Raw genomic sequence first — 23,509 nt, 5'->3', positions numbered from 1 at the left:
TGTGTTAGTTCTGATGATCTCAGGTTTTCTAGAATATTTCTCATATCATCATTTTCTTTATTTTTACTTCTCTAGCATCTTCTGAGATAAAAACTTAAAAATGAAATCCAATGTTTTTACAAGCTCATCTTTTCTTTGGTTTTTGTGATTTTTCTTATCAATGTTATTTCTTGCTTTATTTTTTTAAATGTTTCATTTATCCATTTGAGCATATTTCCCTTTTTCCATCACTGTTACTCTGAGTACTTCAGCTGTTTCATTTGCTCTATAGAATTCCCACCCCCCAAAATTGCATCAGCACTTTGCTTTATTCCCTTTCTTTTTCAGCTGATTTCTGTTTGTTTGTAGGTTTGGTTTTTTTTAACTAGTTTTTCTCTGTGATCTTTTTAGGTGTATTTTTTTTTCTTTAGCAGCAATAGTGTGGATTGCTTCAAATTACTTCAAGCTACTCAATTGGCCCCCTTGCCTGGAAAATGAATGCCTGCCTTTAACCATATTCCCTGGTCTACTAGGCACTCATCACCTACTTCACCTTGGCCTGCTGAGCCACTTTCGCTTCCCTTAGGCTGGCTGAATGACTTGTACTGCCATGCTGAACTTCTGCTCCTCAGTCAGATCTAATGAGTTAATAATTTCCCTATTCCTCTAACTTAGGCTGCAGAGCAATCTTTTCTCTCCTCACAGACATCAGGCTGCCTCCTCTTACTGAACAGTCGCCTAGCCTTCCCCAGGTCTCCTGAGCACTGTTCCTGCCTGATCCTTCCTCCTCCCCACTCCCCATTTCCACTCTTCTAACCCTCCCTTCCTGGCCTTGAGTGGGACTTTTGCAACTAATCACCCAAGACTTTCCCTTAAAGATCACACGATGCCCCAAGGCTTGTCCTGATGTACAGGAATGATGTACAGGAATGCCAGGCTGTGACTGTGGGGAAACAATTTGTATCCCAACTGTAGCCAAGATAAAACAGTTTTATTTTAATGCAAACTCGTGATCCCCAACTAAAATTTATTGTAAAGGGGAGGAAAACACAGTGTCCTCCCAATGTCCTTGGGAGAACTGGTAAGAGTATTGGGTTTAGTTGGTTTGCTACATTGTTGCTGGCTGCTGGTTACTAGTTATTCAGTCACACAGGGATAAAAAGATCCAGGAATTCTGAAGAATAAATCAGGATTCAAACTAGGGTCCAAAGAAGCTTCCTTTCTGCTCTGTGCTGCTGCCAGAACATCTCCTGGAGTTATAGTTCTTGGTTCCTGCTCTGCTCACTCTTCTGATGGTATTCTGAGATAAGTAATTCCTTTCTTCCTTTTAAATGCTTAAAGAATTCTTTCCTTGTTTTCATAGTTTGATGATGTCTTACCTGAATTTTTGGATTTCTGTAATGGAAAGAAAGGTGAAGTCCACTGCATTCTTTCCAGTGTTTTCTTCTTGTCCAAGGTAGGAAACTTTCTCCAATCACATCTTAAAATATTACACTTAGGATTTTTTTTGGTAGGGGTGGAATAGATAACCTCTGGAATCCCAATTTATTTTAAGGCAGTAGTGTCAAATTAAAATACAAATAGATTCCTGCTGCCATATCTTGGTGGAGGTTTTATCATATCTAAAAGCATTTTGAAAATCATAATTCAACAAGATCTATATTATGCTGTAATGATATTTATTTTGTTAAACATTTCTTAATTGCATTTTAATCTGGTTCAGGCCTTATTAGAGAGTTTTGCTGGTGAGGTGAGTTTGACACCTTTGCTAAGGTGTGATCTTTTGTATAATTTTTAAGTGTTACTTTATCCTGCATTTCTGTTGTAGATTGGTTGTTTTTGACAACCTGCTATACTCTAGAGCTTTTATTTTCATTATACATATTAATGAGGCAACAGTAGGGTAATAGAGATTCCACTTCAAAACTTGGAAGACATGAGCTGCAAGTCTTTCCTCTGACACAGACTGGCTGTGTGGCCCTCACCAAATCTCAGTGCTCCTGACAACTCTCTGAGACTGTAAATTATAAAGAAAGTGTCAACCTGACTTGGTAGAAAGATTTCCTTGTCCTAGAATTCCCTGTATCAATGAAGTCAAAGGTCCACAGCCTGTCTCTCTAGCCTCTACATATTAATACAGTATTAAAAATTCTTACATTGGATTAGAATCCAATAAATTTCATGTGGTATATAAATCCATCTTGTCCTCAGGGTACAAAGAAAAAACAGAAGGAGGTTCTATCCATAAGAATAGCTCTTGGTACTGAAATACTGAGTCCATGAACTGATTGTGAACCTGGTTCCTACGGAATTGTTTGGAAAGATAACTTGGCAAAGGAATGGCCTCTGTGTGAGAAAAATCAAGTGGTTCTTAAATGTAGTATAACCTGCATTTAATACTTAATATTAGTGGCCATAGAATTTAAAATGGTAAAGGACTTTGGACATCATCATAAGCATTTATTAAGTGACTAGCAGGCTCATACAGTCTCTGCCTTCAAAGAATTTATAGTGTATGTTGGGACAGTACCTGTATTCATAAGGCACCCTGTATTTATATATGTATATGGTCCCTCCCTCCCCCTTCCTACCCCTGCTAATGGACTATATCCAAGTTCTTTGAGAGGAAGAGCTATTTTTCACTTTTGCTTTTGTATCCTCACTGTCCATTGCTATTTTTGGTATCACAACTGAGTGACTAATCACCCCCTCCATACAAAATAAGTGTAAATAAATATGTGATATAAAAGGATGTCATTAACAAGGAAACAGTGCTCAAGAAGGGCTTCTTGGAGAAAGTGGGACTTGGGCTGAGTCTTGAAGGAAACAAAAGATTCATAAGTTAAGAGTAAGTGCATTCCAGGCATGGGAAGGAAACTGAAGAAGACAGTCTTATGTAAAGAATAGTTGATGAATGAAAAGTCTGAGAGAGATAACTTTTGGATAGCTAATAATCAATTTGTTAATTATGGCTAGCATATAATAAATAACATAAGGTTCTCTAGGAAATAAACTTTTCTCTCAGAGTTAAATATCCTTGGAAAAGTAGAAATCAATTCTGACTGGTTAATAATTGATGAGAGAATTAATATTATAATAAGTGGTTTTATTCTAAGGGAGGACTTCAGATTTGATTATGATTATAACCCTGGTCTCAAATCATCAATTTTGCAATGTGTACAAAAGGATCTATCCTCCATCCAATCTTATTGAACAAAGGGCAGAATTCATCTAAATAATACCCTTTAATCAGAACTAAGGTTTCCCAGCTTTTTCACCCAAAAGTGATCCTAATCTCATCATGAGCCCTGTCTTTCAGACATTGCTTTACCAAGTCATACAAATGAGCAACTAGGGGGGAAAAATCTAGATTTCTCTTTCTCCCATGTTAATAATTGGCTAATAATTATTTCTCTTGCCTTCTTAATGGAGGAAGTGCTTTTAAAAAAGAGAACAGTTAGAAGACTATTCTGGCTAGATATAAGAGTGTCAGAAGGGAACAAGATTTTATGATTGGAAAAGTAGGCTGGGGTCAGGTTGTGAAACAGAGGAATTTGTTTATATTTGGTCTGAAAGGCATTATTAAAGTGCCACTGAAGTTTATTGAGTGGGATCAGATCTGTTTTAGGAAAATCATTTTAGCACTATGTTAGATTAAGGTAGAAGAGAGGTTAGGAGACCAATTATGAGGTTGTTGCAATAGTACAGAAAAGGCTGGGCTTACTGATGTGCAAATGACAATTTCAGGCTTCTGAGTGGATCTGTGGAGTGAGGAAGCATGAGGAATGGATGATAAGGCCAAGGCTGCCAGCTCATACAAACAGTAATTGGAAAGCAAAGATTCTGACCCAAGGCCAAAGCTAGTCTTTCCCCCCCAACACTGCTGTCTCAGTGGAAAAGCAGAAATGGCAGTCGTCCAATCCGTACTAGAGTGGGCGGTAGAAAGGGCCAAGCATGAGCATTATAACTGACATTTATGGACCTTCCAGTATATGATCTCATTGAGCCTCCACAATAATCCGGCGAGGTGGGTCCTACTGGTATTATTATCTCCATTTTACAGGTGAGGAACCTGAGACTGGTCCGGATAATGATGAGACTCCCCCCCCCCTCCGCCTTCTTGACTCCACATCTAGCCTTTAATACAAAGTACCGCAAAGCCTCTCAAACTTACACCACCCTTAATTACTTTCCTGATTGTCTCGAATCAGGGCACTTCTCCAGGTTCCAGGAGTGAGACTCGAGCTGGCTTTGGCTTTCCAGCAAAGCAAGGAGCCCTACCAGCCCCTGCACGCGGCGACCTCCGCGGGGTGCGACGGCTGGGCCAACAGGGAGGGGGTGGGGAGGGCAGGCGTCGGAGGCCCGAGCTCTGGAATCTAAAAGGCACTATTTTCTGGGGGTGGGAGATAGGGAGTTTGCGCGTGGTACCCGGCAGGGGAGCGAGCCGTGGGATCTGGGGTTGGGGGCAGCGGTCTTAGAGCTGGAGGTGGGGCCGGCCGGGCCCCTGAGCTACCCTCTGACCCGCCCGTCAGGCCAGAGCTGTGCCTCTGAAAGTAAGGAAGGACGTAAGTCTGTCTCTTTTATATGATCCTCTTCCCTCGGGTCACTTCGTCCGCCCCTCCACTTCTTTCTCTTCCCCCAGTTTCCAGTGATCTCACCTTTACCCCACCTCACCCTCCCATCCTCCTCCTTTATCTTTCTACTAGTTCCATCCTGCCTCAGTTACTTCCTCTTCCTTCCTATTCTGCCCTGTCTCCCTTTCTCCCTCCTTTTCTTTCCATTCTTCTCCTTCAGTCTCCTTAGCTTCTTTCCTACCCCATTCCTATCCTGCCCCCTTTACCTCCCTCCCTTTATGTCAGGTCCACCCTGTCTCTATCTCTCCTTTCCTACCTTTCTCTCACAGCTTCTTTCTCTCTCCTTCTCTTTACCATCCTGCCCCTTCTATTTCCTCTCCCTTTTAATCTGGCCCTCTCTATCTCCACTCCTTCCTTCCCACCTTCTCCCTTCATTCTCCTTTCCCCTCTTTCCACTCCTCCCCTCAATCTCCTTTCATCCAGCTCAATATTCTAGCTTCCTTTCCTCTTCCCTTTTTAGCTCCTCCTTTGTATTCCCATCCTTTCTCCTTTGCCTTCTTCTTTCCCTTTCCCTCTTGTCCTATTTGCCTTCTTCACTCAATTCTTTCCCTGCATTCTTATCTTTTAAAATATCTTTTCAATTTAGGAACATTTATTAGACATTATGTATAAAATATTATGCTAGGTACTGAAGGTAAAGACTAAGAACATGATATCTCTAAAAACAGCCCTGCCCTCAAGAGGATTCACTAATTAGTTTAATTTCCACTAAATTTTGAATTATTTAAAGCTCAGTTCAAATGGTTTTGACAACCTGGGATCTATGAACTTTAAAAATAAGTATTGTGATAACTGTATTTCAATATAATTGACTTCCTTTTTAGTCCTATGCATTTTATACATTTAAAAACATTTTGAAAAGGGATCTGTAGGCTTCACCAGATGGACAAAATGGTCCATGACATTAAATAAAAGGGTAAGTGATGCTTTTGAAAGTCTCCCCATTTGAATTTCATCATGAACATTATTTTGTGACATTAATGCAAATAGGATCACAAATTTGAACCATACACTCTTAAGATTTACTTAGTCCAGTTCTTTCATACTACAGGTCAGAAGCAGGCCAAGAGAGGTATGAAGGCAAAGATATAACGAAATATAGTTCCTAATTTCAGGGAGTTTATAGTCATAGAATAACAAGAATTATATCTAACATTTATCTAGAGCTTTAAGGTTTATCCTCTAAAGTCCTACTTCCTGGGTTTGGAGTTCCACCATTTTGAAAAGGCTTCCAGTATGATCCTAGTGAATAATCAGAGTGGTTTTTTTTTAGTTTGACTACCTCATAATGATTTTTTTTTTTTTTTTTTGCCATGACAAGCCATGAAATAAAGAAAAATTTAAAAAGACCTTCAGTCTTGTATGGGCCCTGTTATGCTTGTGCAATTAAAAAGACAAATGGTTTTTAAACTGTCACAAAACTTCAGTTTAATTGTATTTTAAGTGGGAGATTCTTGTCCAGAACCAATAAGTGAACCTATTGCTGAAATTACTGAATCACAACAATCTTGATATTCTTTCTATAAATGACATTAGGAGAAGAAAGTTGCTGCTTTTTACCTATTTATGAATTATTAAGTAGGCTTTGAAGGACAAATAAAAATTTGGTGAAGGGGTTTCATCAGTCTAAAAACTTTTATTTTGTGGGACATTTGGTTTGACATATCTAAGTTCTAATTATAAGTATTTAGAAAAATCCACCACAAAAATAATGGCTTCTTATGTATCAACATTACCTGCTCAAGAATATGTGGTAAAGAAACTCTTGGAAGAACTTGATAAGACCACTTACATGAAATTATCAGACACTCTTGATAATTGATGACTTCATTGCAAAAGAGAAAGGTTGAAGATGAGGGGAAATATATAGGAACATGGTTCAGGAGAGACCAAAGACATATAAATTATACAGAAACTTAATGCCTCTATTGGGCAGGCAGATAGAGCAGTAGACAAGAGTATTAAGACCTGGAGCCAAAAATACACAGCATCCTTAGTTCAGATCTGCCCTTAGACACTAACAGGGTGACCCTGGGCAAGTCACTTAATCCTGTTTGCCTCAATTTCTTTATATAATGAGTTGGAGAAGGAAATGATAAACCACTCCAATATCTCTGCTAAGAAAATCCCAAATTGGGTGATAAAGAGTCAGACCTAAGTAAAAACAACTGAATAATAAAAAATACTTCTGTTTCACGGATACTTTCTTTTAAAGAATTTGTAGTTGCTGGCCATGAAGAACAGTAAATAATATCACAAAGAATGAGAGAGACTACATTTTAGTCATAGGAAAAATTTATTAACAGGGGACTTTAACTGGAGTCAGCTGTCTGTGTACAATCAGGCCATTGACTTGTCAGAGCAAAGAACAGAATTTATAATAAAAAGAAAGAATAACAATTAGAAAAATATATGTTGTAAAATTTTTAAAAATCTAACACTTATTTAAGCAAGCTTTTGGAAATAAGAAATGGAAAATGGACAACAGAAATGAAATTGACAATGACTATAATGATTCTATCCAAAAGTTAAAACAATGTAAATTAATTGCTACAACAAGGAGACCAGAAGGGTCCAGAAAATACCTTAGGTAACATTTGACTTATTTACTAAATTGGAAGGAAAAAAAATGGCTTCCAAAGGCAGTACCAGGATAGAATATAAACTCCTTTTTTACAATCTTAGAAGATTGATGGACAATTATGAGCAGCATTATCTCATAAAGCAGAGGGAGGCATCACAAGATAAAATCAGTCAAAAGAAAACCTGGCAAGCTATTCAACTAAGCAAAGTTATCCCAAGAGCATTCAAAGATGAAAATGGAAAGAGGATTAGAAATGAAAGACAAATGGAAATGATTTGCCAAAAAAAATTTCTACAACCATAGCAGAACTACCAAACTTAGTATCATACTTCCCAAGTTACTTCAGAGGAGGTAGAAATGCATTAAAGAGAACAAAAACAGGAAAAGCAGCTGCACTGGACCAAGCTATAGAAAGAAGATCTGTGATAGAGACCATAAAATTGTGAAGGCATTGAGAGATGAGAACATTTAGATACAAGGTATCTGAAGGACAGAAAGATATCAAAAGCATGAAGACAATCTCAAACTTCATTAATAGTTAAAAAAAAAAAAACCAAACCCCAAACAAACCAACAAACTGACCAAATTGACCAAACTGATCAGTAATTACCACACTATATGTCTACTTTCTTATCTATGCCAAATCTTTGTAAAAATCATTTATACATGAATTGAAGTTATCTTTGATGAGGGTATTAATAGAAATTGAACACTTCCACGAGGAATATTAAATAATAGCCCATCTTGATCAATCCATAATAGACCAAAGGATATAGAGAATATAAAATTCAGTTGGGCTTATTGTTTATTGATTATGAAGAAACATTGACAGGACACCATCTTACAGAATTTTTTACAACAAAATGTTTCTGTTACATCCAGATTGTTAAAAATTCTTTAAAATATGGAAAACCAGAAATAACACTATTTAAAAAGAGAAGCAAATGTATGCTTCCCAAAATTATTCATCTCCATGATGGAGAAGATCTAGTCAAAGTTGAAGAGGGGTTCCCTATGGATAGTATGATCCTTCACATGTGTATTTAATGAATGACAGACATTTCTGGTCCAGAGTTGAAAAGGACAATAAGTTGAATTACTTTTGGGAAATTGCAGTTATTTTACCAATTCTAAGTTTCCCATGAAAGCAAAGCTCCCTTTTTTTTAAACAAATATTTTACCAGTCTTGCTATATGTGAGTGAGATCTGGAATACCATTGTATCTGAAGAAATGAAAATGAGAATAAGGCAATGGAAAAGAAGCATGGTAGATGTAAGAAAACTGCCACATATATCTAATAAAGATCTTCAAAGAAGAATAGGAGGAAAACATGTTATCAAGGGATTATATAACATGAAGGGAAAATTGGTCACATGGCAAGAGCAATGGATGACAGTTGGAGGCCTCTAGAAGTATCCTTGAGATGTTGGAAGAAAGCACTTTGGTGGTACCCAAGTGGTGAACTTTGGGGAGAATATAGATTAGAGCTACATATGATGTTGCACAGACATGGCTGAGTGGCAGTCTACATTTTAGAGAGAATTCCTGAATCAAAGCGATCACAAGTCCATAAGTCTAGTTGAATACTTGAATATTTTTAAACGGTTTCAAAGTCTCCCACTTTCCAACTAGCACTGGCATGGTTGGTTCTCAAATAGTGACTAATTACTTCTCCCTTCATTGTCCTAGGGGCAACCCTGAGGGGATAAGTATATCTAAAACTATCCCTCTCAGGCCCCCATCTGATATATTCCCCAATATCATTTAATCAGGTGAAATCTTCCTAATATCTCTAAACTGAGTGATACCAACTCGTTTTTACAAAGGAATATGTACTGAGAAGGTAAAAAGGGCCATGATATAAAAATACGTTTTCCCTCCCCCACAAACTCCAAATCTGAGAAGTTTTCTCTATGTACCCATTTAGTCTTGAGGAAGAATGTATTCAGTTTTCAAGTTGAGGTTCTGTAACATAACTTTCCCTCTCCCCATGTAAGTAGTAAATAATTTTTCTCTCTAGAAGGAATTCTCACTATTTGGATATGGTATAATTGATGAATTAATCACTCCCTTGCTAGGCTGGACTAGCTCCCTGCTGGGTCAGACAAATTGCTCAGCTGCTTTGAGGTCTCTTTACTGAGTTCTCACTAGACTTAACTGCTGTGATTTGGGACTGTAGTTGCTAGATTTCTGATAGATCCTTCAATGACCTTTCAATAGGTCTTTCTGCTTTGTGAGTTCCTTTCAAAATTCCCAAGTTTATAAAGTGGTCTAGTTTATCTGGATATTTATTCACCAAAGATTAGTAAAGGAAAAACAAAAGAAACAAAAGCAAGAACAAAGTATTTTAGGATACCTGGCAGAAAAGTGGGAGGTGAGGCCCAATCTGTCCCTTACTCTACTCCCTAGGCCCACAACTATTTTCCTTGTCATTTGAAATCTTCTGGAAAGAAAGAATAAGAGATTGTCCTTTCTAACCTTTTATATACACACTCAGTTCCTGCTCAGCAGACAAAAAGGCTTTTTATCACCCTGCAGTGAGCAGACAGGAAATATCAGCGGATATTGGTACTTGCTTTGAAGTCTAGGCTCACTGGGCCATTTTGTATGCCTAAAAGCAAGCTCATCAAGCCTCCAAATTAGTTGGCACTAGATTGAGCATATTGCCTAGGCTTTAAGGCCTGAGTCATCAATGGCTACTCCTCCTACTATACAAAAGAACATGGTAATGGACTTCAGATTTAGAAGTCCCCAATTCAACTCCCTCATTTTTAAAAAAATTGAGATACTGAGACCCACAAAAGTGAAGTAATGAAAAATTTTTTTTCCCCAATATGTGCAAATATAGTCTTCAACATATAGCCTTGCAAAACCTTGTGTTCCAAATTTTTCTCCCTCTTTCCCCCTTCCCAAGATAACAAGCAATTCTATATAAATTAAACATGTGCAATTCTTCTAAATACATTTCCATATTCATCATGCTGCTCAAGAAAAATCAGATCAAAAGGGGAAAAAAATTCGAGAAAGAAAAAACAAACAAGCAAACCATCACAACAAAAAAGTGAAAATACTATGCTTTGGTCCACATTCAGTCTCCATAGTTCTCTCTATGGATATAGATAATATTTTCCATCACAAGTCTGTTGGAATTGCCTTGATTCACTACATTGCTGAAAAGAGCCAAGTTCAAGTAAAACAACTTATTTGAGATGACAGATAGTAAGTAGCAAAGCTAATTTTTGTCTCCAAACTATGATTTCAAATCTGCCAGTTTTTTCACCTTCCTGTACCATTTGTATTATTGCTTATGATATTTACCTTGTTCTTCTGAAATAACAAGTTCCTAAAACTTCTATCTGAGCCTTTTTAAATACTTTGCACATAAGAGTAGATAAACTCCTATTTTTTTTTAATATTATTGATCTTGGTACCCATACTAATAATGTTAATTAACTAAGTCCCATAAATGATCTTTAGAAAAATAATTCTATTTTATTTATCTTCATTTTCATGGGTGAAAATTCCTTTCCATCCTCATCCTTACTAGTTTTATGAATTGAATTTCCAGGATTATAGCAAATCTCCATTTAAAATATTTATTTATTTATTTTTGCTGAGGCAATTGGAGTTAAGTGATTTGCCAAGGGTCACACAGCTAGGAAATGCTAAGTGTCTGAGATGAGATTTGAACTCAGGTCCTCCTGACTTCAGGGCTGGTGCTCTATCTTAACTGCCCCAAGTCTCCATTTTTTACATGGATGGAGCTCATCTTTTTTTGTTTTTCAAAATAAAATATGACATATCTTAATTTTAAGCTAGAAAGCACTCATATGTTATAGCTACTGTTATAGGTTATTAACCTTCCATTTCAGTTTCATTTATAACTATTTGAAAAAATAGGGAAAGAAGGAGTCCTACCCAAATTCCTTTTATGATACAGATATGACGCTATTAGCTAAAACAGGTAGGATGAAAACAGAGAAAGAAAATTATGTGAATAATTACAAAACGATAGGTAAAATGTACTATTAGTTTCAAAGAATCTTCAGAAACATATCAGTAAAAATAAAATGATTATAACATCTTGGGTGGATCCTTTTTGCAGGATATCTAGAAAGACATAAGAATCATACAGAATGGAATAACTAGATAATAATGATCTACCTTGTGTACCTATGGCAATGAAAACAACTTATTGTCTTTGACTTAACTCACTCTCTTCTCTATATTTGCCTATTTCTGTTGAGAGTCTGTTTCTGAGTTTATAACTTCACAGGCATCCTTAATTCCCCTTTCTCTCTCACCTCCCTCCCCCCATTCAATTAACCAAGAAATCTTGTTGATTCTTCTTCCCCAACACCTTTTGTTATCAGACCTTCTCTCTCCTCACAAAACAGCTTCTTTTATGTTATGACCCTCATCTTGTCCCTATGTGTAGCTTCCTAATTTGTCCCCTGTCTTCTAGTGTCCTTTCTTCTCTAATCCATGCTCCACAAACCCTGGTAAAACAGTATTCCTAAGCCACAGGTCCACCAATATTACTACTTATCTCAGGAATCCCCTGTATCTTCCTATTTCCTCTAGGACGAAACACAAGCTACTTTTCTTATCATTTAAGCCTTCCAAAATCTGGTTCCAGCTTGCCTTCCAATATTTATTTGACACCAGTCCCCTTTATGCACTGTCTGTTCAATTCAAGTCATTTCAATGAGCCTTTATTCAGTATTTACTATTTTAAGATACTGAACTAAATAGTGGGAATATAAAGGCAAAATAAAACTGCCCCTGCTCTCAAGGAGCTGGTATTCCAGGTGGGAATGCATATATACAAAATACATCCGAAGCTTGTGGAAAGCTAAAACAAATAGGACAGTAGATAGTGTCAACTCTAGAATCAGGAAGATTCCTCTTCTTAAATTCCAATGGAGCTTAAGAAATGTAATAGCTATATGAACCTGCATAAGTCATTTAACCCTGTTTGCCTCAGTTTCCTCATCTGCAAAATGAGCTGGAAAAGGAAATGGCAAATTATTCCAGTGTCTGTGCCAAGAAAATTCCAAATGGGATCACAAAGAGTCAGGTATATAACTGAACAATAAGAACAGCAACAAATAGATCAGGAAAGGCCTTTTGGAGGAGGAGGTAGTATCTGAAGTGAGTCTTGGGAAGAGATGAGGAAGCAAATCTTTACAGAGATGGTAAGGACAGACAGCTTGTGTAAAGAGAAGTACAGAGGCCAGGGAATGGAATGTTATATTGAAAACAGCAAGCAGGGCAGTTTGGTTTAAATTTAGAGTTCATGAAAGGGAATAACTCGAAAGATTGGAATTAGATTGTAAAGGACTTTAAATGTCAAACAGAAAAGTGTATGTTTTATCTTAGTGGCAATAGGGAACCATGGAAACTTCTTGAGTAGGTCTGTGACTTGGTTATGTCTCTGTTTTAGGGATAACAATTTGGCTGTTTTGAAGAGTATGAGAGGGACTTCCTGTGGTCTGAATATGGCATTTCCTTATCCAAATAGTGCTTTTGCCCTAACTTTACATTTTTATAACACTTTTTTCTGTCTGTTGACACTGCAGCTGGCATTCCCTTTCTCATTTACCCATTCCCTTTGTCTGGAATACATTTCCTCTTCACTCGTGGAACCCCAAATGTTAACTTCCTTGGGAAGTCTCTCTATGCCTCCTGTGTATTTGTATTGCCAGAGCCTAACATAATCACTAGATGTCTAATAAAATGCTTATTGAATTTAATTGAATGAAAGCATCAAAATATTATGCATCTTCCTCCACTTCTTCCCCAAGAGCTGCCAAAAAATTTTACAGAACTGGAATTTTAGAGCTGAAAGAGACCTTAGTGATTATCTAGTCCAGACATGCTTAACTTTTTAAAGTGTCATGGATCCCTCTGACATTCTGTAAGGCCTGTGGATCTCTTCTTAGAATGATGTTCTTAAGTGCATAATATATATATAAGTTTACAACAAATAAAATACATAGGACTACAAACCAAATATGTTGGAATATAGTTATCAAAATACATATTTTTGAAACCTTATAATTTCCTTGATCCTAAGCTAAGAATTTCTGATCTAGTCCAATCCTCATATTCTATAGATAAGAAAACTGAGGCCCTGAAAGGCTTAATGCTTGACTTTCCATTAAGTCAAAGGACAAAAATTCACTTCTCATTAACAATTGAGTGTTATTTTCCATATACCACACTACTCACATTCTATAATTTTTTGGTAATCCTCATAAGAACACTTTAGTGGCAGCCAGTTGGCTTGGTGGGTAGACTGGGCTCAGAATCAAAAAGACTCATTTCCTTGAATTCAAATCTAGCTTCAGACATTTATTAGCTGTGTGACTCTGGGCAAGTCACTTAACTATGCTTGCCTCAGTTTCCTCATCTGTAAAATAAGCTGGAGAAGGAAATGGCAAATCATTGCAGTATCTTAGCTGAGAAAACCCCAAATGGGGTCATGAAGGGTCAGACATGACTAAAAAGAAAAGACTGTACAAAAACAGAAAGACAAACTGATGTATGCTTTTTACAGGATTGACAGGCCTGGATGGGATGTGATATACAGCTCTGGAGGGAGCTTCTGAATTTATTAGCTCCCAGATCTGACCGTTGAATTAGGGAAATTAAGGCACCAGAAATTAACTGATTAAGTCTCAGGACAAGGCACTGATAGCTTTAAAACTCAAATCTTTTCCCAAGCTAGTATTCTTTTATTAAACTTCACTATGTCTTGGAAAATTGTTTTCCAAGACATAGCGAAGTTTCCCCCTGAGGATAGAAAAACTATTTTTGACAGGTTACTTGACAGCCAATTGCAACTTTAACCATAAGTTTAAAAAAAAAATATGGCATGTGTTGCTTGAGGATAATTTGATAGAATTTTGTTTTCCAATGACAAATAGACAAAAATGTTCACAATAATAAGAATAAGAATAGTGAGCATATAGTACTTTAAGATTTTTCAAAACATGCCATTATCTTAGTTGATATTTATTTATGGATATTTGAAATATCACTTTTCTGGGGATCAAAACAATTTGCCTCTTAGTAAAGTTTATTGGGTGTTTATATACCATTCCTGTGTCCTTGAAAAAAACTTTTTCTGTACAGCCTTTCATTTACTTATTAAAGGCAAGATATTGTGAAGGTCCTAGAGGTAAAAAGAATTAAAAAAACAAAACAAAACAAAACAACAAAACAAACTATTCCTACCTTTAAAGAGTTTACCTTTCAGTAGGGAGAATCCAACACATATAGAGTTAAGTATGGTATAAAATAAGGTGTGATGGGGACAAAAGAAAGAAGCAGAGAAAATACTCTAGAAAAATTTTAACATTGGGAATTTATGGACACTCCTATTGATTTCAAACAGATAAGAGGGTTTGAAGGGTATCCCCTTTACTTCAAGTTTGGCAAAAAACTAATTCACTCCCAAAGGGTTAAGACCTGGAACATTAAGTTAAAACCCAAAATAACTTAGGCTGAATTTCAAGTCTGTCAACAATAGAAATGTTGATGTGACCTAGAAACATGAAGTCCTTACTTAACAGAAGTAGGAAAAAAAAATTTGTTAGGGCTGAGATTTTTTCCCCCCTTTTTTATTTTCCATGCTCAGAAGAGTACTTATCATGTAGTATATGCTTAATAAATGCTTGTTGACTGACAGAATCAGGTCTTTGCTTAACAGTTTGGTTATGAGATTTTAAAAACAAATTACTTAAAAATTCCATTTTCATCTAGCCTTGCCCCTCAGAGTTGTAAAGTGAGAAAAATTACTTAAATAAATATTTACTAAGTGACTTCTATGTGCATGGCACTATAATAGGCACTAACAATTCAGAGAACAATACTAAATCTCAGTTCTCAAAAGTTTACAATTGGATAGGGAGGCCTAAAGCAAGTACATAAATATGTTTGATAGGGGATAGAATGGAATAAGGGCAAAGGCGAGATTCAGAAAAACTGTTCTCAGAAAATTTGAGGAATTAGAGATAACATTTAGCTGAGAATCCAGGCAGTGCTTCATGGAGGATTATCATCTGAGATTAGCCTTGAAGGAAGAGAAAGAATTCTAAGTAGAGTTGCAGGGGGGATGTGTTCTACGCATGGTAGATAGCTTGCATAAATATGATGAGAGAGTGCAGAATGAGATTAAGAAACAACCTTTGGAAACTTAATGATTAATGTTTTTTCCTTAGCTCTTTAATAAATTAGTTAACAGATATTAAATATATTCAAAATACTTCTGTGATACAAAGAAATATGACAACTCCTGTTGTCAAAGAATTTGAGATCTAATTGGAAAGAAGACACAAATATTTAAAAGGCTACATAACAATATACAGAAAAAATAAAAGAATTTTCATAAGGCAAGGATGTGAACATCAAATTAGGGGCCATTTTATTTTACTTTAAGACACATTTAAAGTGCTCTCAGATGATTAAACATATTTTACTCTTCTCCCCGCCCATGCATCAAGTTCAAAGCAATGCAGGGAAAGGCAGAAATCTTCAGACCCCACTCCTAGAATCATCCAAGTGTTTGGGTGGAAAAGAACTTGGAATTGTCACCAGTTTTCTCTTTTATTTTTAAAAAATGTTATTTTATTTTTTCAATTACATGTAAAGACAATTTTAAACATTCATTTTAAATGAGTTTTGAGTTCCAAATTTTTCTCCCTATTCCCTTTTCTTCCCCTCCCTAAGATGATAAGTAATTTGAGATAGCTTTTATGTGTGCAATCATGTAAAACACATTTCTACATTAGTCATGTTGTGAACAGCTTTCTCATTTTGGAGCTTAACAGTTTAGAGAGGTTAAATGATTTGCTTAAGGCATGTAGCTAATAAGTGACAGAATTGGGACTCAAACCCGGGGTGGTCTCCTGATGAAGTAAATTGTGATATCTCTCACTGAGTTGAGTGCATCTGTAAAATAACCCCTTTCTGAAACTTTTGCTTGGGGCTAAGAATCGTAAATTATAATGCTGCTAGTAAGATGGTCCTTTGGTGCTTATATGGGGAAATATTTCACATGTTATGTGATAGATGCCATTAGTTATTGTAACAGTTAAATTAAGGTAAACTGAGGCACAAAGTTCCAAGTATTATCAGTTTATTAGTAAAGCATGAATTTACTTTGTAAGCATGGAACAAGATATGATTGGTTAAAAGAGCTAAACATCATGAATGACAAGAATCAGTGTGCTTTTATAGAGCTGAGATGTGGAGATCAATATGATTGATTGAAAATTGGGAATATGGGGCTAGCAATAATCCTTTTTCCTTCCTGTAACTAAGAAATGTTCATAGTTTGCTCCACTTGTAAGGTTAGAAATAGTGGACTAGATTTCTTTGAATAGCAAGCCAGATATCCTTGAAAAAAAGCTTGGTGATATAAAGATACTAGGAGTAGGTACTTGATATACATCTTCCCCCCTAAAGAATAAGAGATTTTTTTTGAGGCAACAATAGAATAGTGATTCATAAGAGAAGTGGATTTCTAAACTTAACTCAATATAGAACCATGACTTAGGCAGTTACAGGAAAAATCAATTAACTATAAATAGGATCAATAAAAATGATACAGAATCAATCTGATAATTTTATTATCATAATTTAGTTCATTGGAAACCCTCAAGTCTAGCCTAACATATGCATATTTCTAGTATTCCTGAAATGTTTTAGATCAGACATTACTCAACTTCTGATCTATACTAGGATACAATTAACTTAAGAACTGAAGGATGATTAGGATACAAATAGGAAGAGAAGAGGAAAGAGAATTCTAGGATTACTGCAGTAATCTCTGTGGCATATGCATGTAATCATCTTGGCTATGTAAAAGATAGTAGAGAAGATTGATTGGAATCAAAGTATGATGGGGATTGAATGTATAATGTTTTGACTTTATCCTGCAAGCTACTGGGGAGCCACTAAATGCGTCAGAATGAGGGAATGGCATGATAAAAGCAGTGTTTTAAAATTAATATAGTAGGATTACTGTGGGAGGTGGAAGAAAAGATTAGAAGCAAAAATAGGTAGGGAGAGCAAGAATTCAAATAAATTGTTGAAAACTGGGGTCAACATTAGTAGTAAGAATGAAAAGGAAGGGATTAAAAAATAATAAACAAAAACTAGAGACAGATTGGGTCTTAGGAAAGGGAGGAAAAAAAGATGGCCCCAAGGTTTTGAGATTGGACTATTGAACTTTTGACAGAAATAGAGATGTGAAGTATAAAAGTCAATTTTGTTTTGTTTTGTTGAGGCAATTGGGGTTAAGTGACTTGCCCACAGTCACACAGCTAGGAAGTGTTAAGTGTCTGAGGTCACATTTGAACTCAGGTCCTCCTGACTTCACGCCTGGTGCTCTATCCACTGCGGCACCTACCTGCCCCATGGAAGCCAATTTTGAAGGGAACTGGACTGATAACTTAAGTTTTAGGCACTGTTGAGTTTGAGATGGCAAGACATTGTGGTGACAAGATATTCAAGTGAAACGTAATAAGGTAAAAATATTTTATAAAACTAGAGCTTGAGAGAAGGGTCAAGCTTGGAGTTAAAGATATTGGAGTCAATTACCCATAAATGATATTTGAAAAAGTAGGAGTAAAGCAATTTTCTGAAGGAGAGAGTACAAAGAGAGTTAAGAACTGAATCTTGTTAGGAAAGGTAGGAGAAAGAAGAATCAGGAGTAGTAGTGAGAAATAAGAAGAAAACTCGAATGCTATAAAGTTAAGAAGATGGTTAGTCAATAGTGTTAAAAGCTACAAAAATGTCAGGGACTGAGAACATAGAAAATACTACTGAATATAACATTCAGAAAGTTATTCTTGATTTTTGATAGTACAGTATTAATAAAAGATTTGTCATAGGCCTAGAGCTCAATGAGACTTTAGAGGTCACCCAAACTAATCTCCTGTTTTTTTTATGACCCCAGGTCATAGTTCAGTCAGCAAATATTTATGAAGTGCCTCCTTTATCGTGAGGTATTATATTAAATGCTGGGAATGTAAAAAAGAGTGAAAAACAGTTCCTGTTGTAAAGGAGCACATAGTCTAATGAGTGAGATTCCATAAAAATATTCCAAGGAGATATTTTCAATATAAAATTGGGGTAAAAAAAATAAAAACAAATAAAAATATATATATAATTGGGATAATCTCTACAGGAAGAAGGGTGCAAGGAGCCTGGAAAGATAGAAGACAGGGGCCAGATTATGAAGGACTTTAAAAGTCAGAGAAAATGGGCAGCTAGATGGCACAGTGGATAGAGCATCAGCCCTGAAGTCAGAAGAACCTGAGTTCAAATGTGACCTCAGACACTTAATACTTCCTGGCTGTGTGACCCTAGACAAGTCACTTAACCCCAATTGCCTCAGCAAAAAAAAAAAAAAAAAAAAAAAAAAAAAAAAGCCTGATATAAAAGTCAAAGAAAGAATTTTTATAACTCCCTTATGGAAGATCAATTGGACAGCCAAATGGAAGATGAACTGGAGAAGGTGGGGAGAGGGAAAGGAATTTTAGACTGAGAGACTAATAAATAAGCTGTGGTGATGAAGTCTTACTCTATGGTGGTGGCAATGTGAGAGGAGAGAAGGGGCCATATAAGAGATGGAATTTTGTGAGGGTAGGAGCAATAGAGCTTTAAAACAAATGTGAGAGTGAAAAAGAATGAGGAGTTGAGGATGACATCTAAATTTGGAGTCTTGGTGACTGAGAGGATGGTGGTACCTTCAAGTGAAAAAGGAGGGTTTGGAAAGTAAAAATAATGGTTTAGTCTTGGACATATTGAATTTAATAGGTTATATTGTTTGAGAAGTCCAATGGGGATTTGGAGAATAAAGACTTGAAGGCAGAAAAAAGATCTTTTGGCATCCCCTGAAACTATGTACAGAGATACAGTCATTACTGAGTTCTCTGGATGGTGAATATCCTCTATATACCAAAAGCAAAAGTAATTCTGAAGCAATTCTGGGAAGCAGAGAAAAAAAATCTGATAAGAGACTAGTATTTTGTTCCTTACTCTTCCATTAACTTGCTCTGCAGGGAAGTCACTTAGCCTCACCATGTTTCCATTTTTACATCTGCAAAACTGTGATAATTTGTCATTTTGTATTATGAGCTCACTGGATAGAAGGCATGGATTTCTTTAATTCTACTCTTCCACAAGGGATAGCAAAAATCTGTTGATGTCTTTGATCAGTTCAGAATTTGAGTTCTGTGAAACAAAAGACAGATCTTTTTAATGTCAGTCACAAAATATGTATTTTTTCAATTCAATGAGCATTTATTAAGTGCCTATGATGCACGAAGTACCATGTACTAGATTCTGGGATACAGAGACTTAACTAGAAAATAATTTTTGTGCTTAAGGAGCTTAGAATCTACAGGAGGCATACTGTATGTATGTAGTCGAAGATTTAGAGCAGAGCTTCTTCTTTTTTGTCTTTTTCTTCTTAATCATCTTCATCATCTTCTTTGTCTTCTTCATCTTCTTTTTTATTCTGGGGATGTCTATAAACCCTTTCTCAGAATAATTTTTAAAAAATAATTGAAGGAAATGAAGATTAAAGATGTTAAATTTTCCCATCTTAAAAAAAAGTACAGATAGTTGAATTCATTTCAACATTGTGAATATTCTTAGAAAATCATGATAGGAATTAACAGACTTTACAATGGTGATGACTTTATGGTATGGTATGTTTTAGGTACTATTAAGGGTTTCTTATATTCTAATAGTAACTACTTTTTGATATATTTATTTAATAAAAAATATTTTTTATTTAGCATAAATTTGTGGTGGACCAAGTCTACAAAGTTCTGATTTTATTAGATAATCTGTATCCAGATGCTATGAATAGTAAGTGAACTCATATTACTTATTGTATGTGGAAGAGTTTAATTTCAGCCCCTGGGATTTAGGATAGCCTGAGTTTCAGGAATATATTTAGATGAATAAGATCTGGAACATCCCACTCTTGTCTCCAAGGGAGATAGAAATTTCCATCTTTGGGTGGTGCAGGAGGCGGCCTGTGGCTGGGTATTCACTCCTCCACTTTCCTATGTCCAAAAGAAGTGTTGGGCTAGAATTATATTAGTTTTTTCACATCATTTCTTTGCAGTCTGGATGTATGATGTACTTTTTGAGTGTTCAGGATAAAAGTCATGCTCTTGATTCATTGTGCAGAAAGTAGTCCTCAGAATGGAAAGATAATAACTTAATTTCTATCAGCTTAGATATTTTTCTTTTTTCTTTTTTTAATATTTTATTTTATAATAACTTTATATTGACAGAATCCATGCCAGGGTAATTTTTTTTACATTATCCCTTGCACTCGCTTCTGTTCCGATTTTTCCCCTCCCTCCCTCGACCCCCTCCCCTAGATGGCAAGCAGTCCTATATATGTTAGATATGTTGCAGTATATCTTAGATACAATATATGTTTGCAGAACCAAGCAGTTCTCTTGTTGCACAGGGAGAATTGGATTCAGAAGATAAAAACAACTCGGAAAGAAAAACAGAAATGCAAATAGTTCACATTCGTTTGCCAGTGTTCTTTCTTTGGGTGTAGCTGCTTCTGTCCATCATTTATCAATTGAAACTGAGTCTTTGTCAAAGAAATCCACTTCCATCAGAATACATCCTCATACAATATCGTTGTTGAAGTGTAAAGTGATCTCCTGGTTCTGCTCATTTCACTTAGCATCAGTTCATGTAAGTCAGCTTAGATATTTTTCAACAAACATTTGTTACCTTTCTCCTAAATGTATCTGCTCACAGATAGTAAGCAATCATTTTAATCCAATCAAACAATAAAACAGAAATCAGGGAGATAATAAAGATTAATTTAGACTAAACATTTTTTGGTATCATGTACCCCTTTAACGTTTGAGGAGCATACAGACCCTGAAAAATGATTCTTTTTACATGTATAAAACAAAACACAAAGGATTATAAAAGAAAACAATTATATTGATGTAATTATCAAAATATTTTTTAAACTTTCATGGATTGTAGGCCTAGAACCCCTGGTTTAGATGATAGAATATCCAAGACTTAAAAATTTTTTTGATTTAGGAGCAAGATTAAATTTTAGTGAATAATCTTACTTGAGAAGTGCTCTTAGCAATTTCTGAGGGTATATGTATTAGGAATCAAGGGATATACTGGGAGAGCCTGATTTCCCTGCATGTTTGTGCCTCCAGGAAATTCTGTTTGCCATTTAAAGTTCAAGCCCAGTCTCTTTCCTCTGCTTGCTTTCTCTCTTTCATAAATGCATGTGTGAAGCATCACACATTTCAGAAATCTTGTTCCTCTAAAATGTGTGTGTTCCAGAGTCCATGCCCACTTGGCAAGAGCAACCTTTGTTGTTGTTTGTTCAGTCATTTCAATCATGTCTGACTTTTCATGACCCCATTTGGGGTTTTCTTGGCAAAGATGATGGAGTAGTTTATCATTTCCTTCTCCAGCTCATTTTTCCACTGAGTAAATGGAGGCTAACAGGGATAAGTGACCTGTACAGCTATTATATGTCTGAGAATGGATTTAAACTCAAGTTTTTTTGACCTGATTTTCTAATATAAATAGCAATTATTTCTGCTTTGGCCAGAAACCCTGAGGGTCTTCCCCTCCCAGATTTATTTATTTAGATTTTTTTCTTTGACTAGGTGAGAGAATAGAAGGTTACCCAATCTTAATCACTGAATGGGGGCAGTTTTAGCCAAACAGACCTGTTGAAGATCTTAGCTTAAAAAGGCCATGGTCTCCCTTTTCATCCAGAGCCATCTCCAGTCATTCTGATCTGTATCTGGCCTCTGGACCCAGATAGCTCTAGAAGGAAACGTGAGGCAAGTGACTCATAACCCTCTCTCACTTAAATCCAATTCACTTGCATGTCATTGCATCACCTCCCTGATGCTATGGTTTTCTTCCCAAATGGACAACAATCACTAAGCTGCCCTTAGTCATAGCAGAAGCAAAGGAAAAGACTACTTTCTTTTGTCCTCTATTTTACTCTCCTCAAATCTTCTCCCTCCTGCTTGTTATTTCCAAAAATTCCTTTAAGTGAATACTGAATTTTCATTCTACAATTGGCATAAAAAAAGTGAAAATACTAATATTCAGTGTGAGCACATTAGTGTGAATCAGTTTGTTTAAGTGTAAATGGTATTTAAATTCTCTCCTATCTTAATAAAGGGAAGAGGTAAAACTCATAGAAACTGGAAATTTAAAGTGGGTGATGGGGTAAAAGATGGCAGAAAGATAAAATAACTTTAATCTTAGTTGTTAGATGGTAGTGTTTTCCAGCAGTAATATACAGCTAGACAAAAGCCTTAGATGATGACTCTTAGTTCCTGACTTGTGTGATCTGGATAACAGGCAACTAGCTGCTTTATGACATTCCTTCTGATGTTTTCTATATTTACTTTTTTTTTAAAGGAGGTATAAATAACAAAAATATAGTTTTTTTAAAAATTAATTAAATACTTTAAGTAAAAATATGTATTTTTAAAACTTTTGAGTCACATTGAATCATATATTCAGGGATAGTGTGATGGAAATCTTTCGTCATTCTTTTTGAAACAGGTTGGTTAACTGAAGCCTGTTTTCTGTTAATATTAACCTCACATGAATAAATAAAACAAAACAAAACAAAAACATTTACTCATGGAATGATAGCATAAAGGGAACACTTTTGACGTTCCTGAGATAAGAAAGTAAATGAGAGGAAGAATAGAAGAGAACATCTTTAAAATCCTTCCAAAATATTTTAATTGTGAAAGAATTTTCTTGACTATGCTTTTAGCTTTTTTGTGACATGTATCTTCTTTCAATTAACCCATTGGTCTTCTTTACAATGTAACCTTGGAGTTTTGTAAATGTAGTATTTTGTAAACTCAACGTTTAAATCTGCAATTTAGTCTATTTACTCATTTCTTTTAACTTAGTCTGTTCTTTTAACTTAGTTTATTCAAATATAAGTAATGGAAGCTGAGAAGATGAATCTGTTTAACTAGATCAGTGTGACCAATGAAGCCTTAAAGATGGTCAATTCAATAACCTATATGCCAGGTACTGTGCTAAGTATTAGGGATACAAAAAGAGAGAGAAGACAGTCCCTGACTTCAAGGAGCTTACAGTAGGATGGGGGAAACTATGTAAGCAAATATATAAAAAGTAAGTTATATACAGAATAAAGATGAAATAAATAATTTAAAAATAGAAAGCACTGGAATGAAGAGGAGTTAGGGCAGGCTTCCTCTAGAAGGTGGAATTGTA

General features: G+C 35.8%; 1 protein-coding gene across 2 annotated transcripts in view; it reads left to right on the top strand.

Moving 5' to 3' along the window:
- Window positions 1-1,166: 1,166 nt before the first annotated feature.
- FAM178B (family with sequence similarity 178 member B) overlaps window positions 1,167-23,509 on the top strand; it is a 170,837-nt gene continuing 148,494 nt past the window's right edge. The window contains exon 1 of one of the 2 annotated variants that reach the window (XM_051976416.1): window positions 1,167-1,435. The gene's annotated coding sequence lies outside the window, so the exon portion shown is untranslated. Of the gene's footprint in view, window positions 1,436-4,426; window positions 4,545-23,509 lie in introns of those variants that run through there. The other variant, XM_051976417.1, reaches the window with a different exon arrangement.

This window comes from Antechinus flavipes, chromosome 2 (assembly GCF_016432865.1).
Source record: "Antechinus flavipes isolate AdamAnt ecotype Samford, QLD, Australia chromosome 2, AdamAnt_v2, whole genome shotgun sequence".
NCBI classification, from domain to species: domain Eukaryota; kingdom Metazoa; phylum Chordata; class Mammalia; order Dasyuromorphia; family Dasyuridae; genus Antechinus; species Antechinus flavipes.
Note: the sequence above shows the minus strand (reverse complement) of the source record. Positions and strands in the feature narration are given on the sequence as shown.